Source organism: Prunus mume, linkage group LG3 (assembly GCF_029339155.1).
Source record: "Prunus mume cultivar Tortuosa linkage group LG3, ASM2933915v1, whole genome shotgun sequence".
Taxonomy (NCBI): domain Eukaryota; kingdom Viridiplantae; phylum Streptophyta; class Magnoliopsida; order Rosales; family Rosaceae; genus Prunus; species Prunus mume.
The window spans coordinates 25859844-25864194 of record NC_142700.1 but is presented as its reverse complement, the minus strand read 5'-3'; the positions used below and the strand labels follow the sequence as shown (position 1 = coordinate 25864194).

The 4351-nt window shown below is 35.1% G+C and overlaps 1 pseudogene; it reads left to right on the top strand.

The window, feature by feature from the left end:
• Positions 1 to 253: 253 nt before the first annotated feature.
• LOC148919245 (uncharacterized) lies at positions 254 to 2748 on the top strand (annotated as a pseudogene).
• The last annotated feature ends 1603 nt before the right edge of the window (positions 2749 to 4351 follow it).

Below are 4351 nucleotides of genomic sequence, written 5' to 3'. Positions count from 1 at the left end.
TTGATGGATTGTCTGTATAATAGGTAAGGTATGGATAAAAGTTGGGTACATTTGCATCGTTCCACACAAGAATACAAAGATAAGATGGAATCATTTTTGAATGAAGCGTTGTCCAAGTCTGCTCGTAAGGATAAGATCATATGCCCTTGTAAGAAATGTTGCCACCGTTATTATGAAGATAAGATTATTGTTGGAGGGCATCTTCTTTGGCATGGAATGGATCCCTTTTATATGACGGCCTGTTGGACGCATCATGGGGAATCTTATATCGATTCCACTGATGCAAGACAAATGGGTCATTGATGAAAAAGGGTCAATGGATTCGACTGATAGTGGGGGCGAAGCAGGTCAAATGTATGACTTTCTGAATGACACATTTGTAGAACCATTGATCGGAGAGCATGTGGGTTCATCAAGGCATTACCTGTTTTTGAGGGTCGAACCCCCGAGGCTAAATGATTTTATAAGTTGCTTGAGGATGCTGATAAGGAATTGTACCCAAAATGTAAGAAGTACAAAAAATTGGAAGCTGTTGTGAAGTTGTACCAAATCAAGTGTTTAGGAAATGTGACTAATAAGGTTTTCTCGATGTTTTTAGAGGCATTTAATGATATGTTGCCTGATGAAGTGTGTTTGCCAAAATTCTCTTATCAAGCCAAAAAGATTATTGACGATTTGGGCCTCAAATACGAGAAGATCGATGCTTGCCCTAATGAGTGTATGTTGTTTTGGAAAGATACATCGAGTTTGAATGTGTGCTCTTGTTGTGGTGCTTCAAGACATATAGTTAATAAAGATGGGGATAGTTCTGGTAAGCAAGTGTCAACTAAGATTCTTCGATATTTTCCACTAATACCAAGATTGCGAAGGTTATATATGTCAAGGTATACTGCAGAATATATGAGATGGCATTCGATTGAATGTCCGAAAGATGGATTCATGAGACACCCATCAGATTCCCCAGCTTGGAAGCATTTAGATACTTTATACCCTGATTTTGAGTCAGAAATTCGTAACATACGTTTAGGACTTGCAATTGATGGGTTTAATCCTTTTGGGAACACGAGTAGTCCCATAGCACTTGGCCTGTCGTAATTTCTATCTATAATTTGCCTCCATGGATGTGCATGAAGCAACCTAATTTGTTTATGTCGTTGTTGATTCCCAGCCCTCATGAGCCCGGAAATGATATTGATGTGTATTTGAGTCCCTTGGTTGATGAGTTAATTGAGTTGTGGGAGGTGGGTGTCAGAACGTATGATGTGTTTTCCAAACAAACGTTCAACATAAAGGCTGCCCTATTAAGGACTATTAATGACTTTCCTGCGTATGCCAACCTCTCAGGATGGAGTACGAAAGGGAAGCTTGCATGTCCGCATTGTAATCACAAAACATGTTCAAAGCGCTTATCGAATAGTAATAAGCATTGCTATTTGGGTCATCGACGATTTTTACCTATTAGGCATAGATTTAGAACTAATGCAACGCTATTTGATGGCAAGCGAGAGAGAGATCTAGCACCAATTTCATTAACTGGAATTGAGTGTTTAAGACAATTGTCTAATTTGTCTTTTACCTTTGGAAAAACACCAACTGTGGAACCTATTATTGGACAGAAAAGACAAAGGCAAAGAAGGGGTAATGATACTGCAAGAGAGCCAAAAACTGGTGCTAAAACTCCATGGAAGAAGAAAAGCATACTTTTCAGTTTACCTTATTGGAACATCTTTTGATACGTTATAATCTAGATGTAATGCATATTGAGAAGAACGTATCTGAAAAGATTTTGGGGATATTATTGGGGACCTCAACGAAGATGAAGGATGGCATTGAAGCTCGTGTAGAGCTTGAACATATGAAAATAAGGAAAGCTCTTCATCCTGTTCGTGAAGGAGTTAGGACTTATTTACCTCCTCCAATTTTCTTCTTGACTAATGAAGAAAAAATATTATTTTGTAAAGTATTGTCGAAGATGTGTGTTCTTGATGGGTATTCAACAAATCTTGCCCGATGTGTGAATGTAAATGAGAAGAAGATCCATGGTTTGAAGAGTCACGACCATCATGTTTTAATGCAGCAGTTTTTCTACTTGCAATTCAACGAGTTTTGCCTAAACTAATCACCCTTGTATTGCTTGAGTTGAGTGCTATCTTTAGACTTTTATGTCATAAAAAAGAATCTGAAACATCGTTCAAGTAGCTGAAATCTAGGGTTGTATTGGCCCCGTGTCAAATGGAGAAAATGTTGCCTCCTTCATTCTTCGATGTAATGGTCCACTTACCCATTCATTTAGGTGATGAGGCTGCAATCGCAGGACTAGTTCAATATTGATGGATGTATCCTATTGAGAGGTAATAAAATTATTCCTTATTAAGTTCTTATATATTTCTCTGATTTAAATGCTTCATTAATCCAAACTATGACTTTTATCAAGGTATTTACAAACATTGAAAAGATATGTTCGAAATAAAAGTTGTCCATAAGGTAGCATTGCTGAAGGATATCTTGCAGATGAGGCTGTGTCATTTTGCTCAATGTATCTAAATGATGTTGAGACTCGTCGTACTCGACGTGGTCGTAATGCTGACGTTTCTTCAACCTGTGATGTCCTTGGAGGCCTTTCAATATTTTCACACTTATGTCATTCTTTGGGCAAATGCATAAAGAAAGATCTTCAAAAAATTGTTTGGGAAAAATGTCACACATGTGTTGTTCAATTGCAATGATGTCTTTCCATTTCTTGAGTAAGATCCTTCAATCATGGTCAATTCTATTTTTTAGTATTCCTTCATTCAATAAGTGATAATTATTTTATCATGTTTTGTCATTCTGTACTTTGATAGAAAAAGGTTGGCGGAGTTAAGAAAAATCCATCCTCGGAGAACCATTTGAGAAGTTGAGAATATGAGAAATAAGGAATTCGCTACTTGGTTCAAGAAACATGTAAATATAAATCTCATGAATATATAATTATGCATGGATTAATCGTTGTTCTTTTTAAAAAATTAATTAATAAAGTTCAATGTTTTTTTAGGTAAATGATCTTTATGCAGTAGGTGACTCGTCAATATCAAAAGATTTATGCCAGCTAGCAAATGGTCCTAATATAACCGTTAAGCAGTATAAGAAGTACATTATTAATGGTTGCAGGTTTTGAATTAAGTTTATCAATGACAAGTACAAAAATCAAAATTGTGGTGTCTTTGTGAGTGTGCAGACATCAAGTTACTTTAGTTTGAGAGACAATGAACCACGTGTGGAAGACAATATCAGTATGTTGTTCTTGAATAATGTCAAGTTTTAGTTATAAGATTAAATTAACTTTTATTCAAACAAACAGTTTTGTATACTTGCAGGATACTAGTGATTGGCGTCCTGAAGACATTCCTCATATTCCTAAGATCCGATATGCATTATTGCAGAGATTGTCCAAAAGGTGCAGAAATTACGAGGCTGAATTAAAAAGGAGATATTACTCTCCATATGTTGGCTCACCACGGCGTTTCATATGTGGAGACAAGCGTGTAGACAACGATCAGTGGCCGCAAATGGTTGATTATTACGATTCAGATCCAGCAAACGAAGCGACTATTACTGTGTTTAACTAATTTTTTATACATTGATTGATATATATATATATATATATATATTTTTAATAACAGATTAAGTGTGATAAAAATGTTGAAAATCGTAAGAAGCAAACAATGAGTCACATGGGTGGCATGAAGACTTTTGTACGATACCATGGCGAATATGTAAGTAAATTGAATTTATATGTACTATTAGGCACTAGAGTTATGCATATTCAATGTTTTGATCATTTTCAACTTGCGTCCATACACATGCTTAAGAAGATGCACAAATATTGAATTAACTAATTGTTTATTAATAGGAGTAAGAGCAAGGTCGTGCACCTGATCCTATTGAATTTATTGATTTGGTGCATAAGCGGCGTGATGAAAACAATAGTTGGATTGATGATGCATCAAAGCAAGTTGCTGTAAGTTTGATATTGAATTCTAGTTTTATGATAGTCTGACATGTTGAGAGGCCTTGAATTTTATTAGTTTGCAATTATTAAAAATGATTGACCAAGGACAACAATATGACCTTGAATTTTATTGTTATACTATTCTCAGATAGACTGCATCTTTATATTTTCTTAGGTTGTGGTTATACTGTACCTTCATAAATTTCAATATAGTGGTAAAAAAATTATATTATATGATGTTCTCATATTGTTTTGATGTATAGATTTCTTAATCTTTGTATATGCTTTGACCCAAAAAAATAAAACACGACATTGAATTATTTGTGTAGACAATACTTAGTTATTTTTCTTATGAACCTT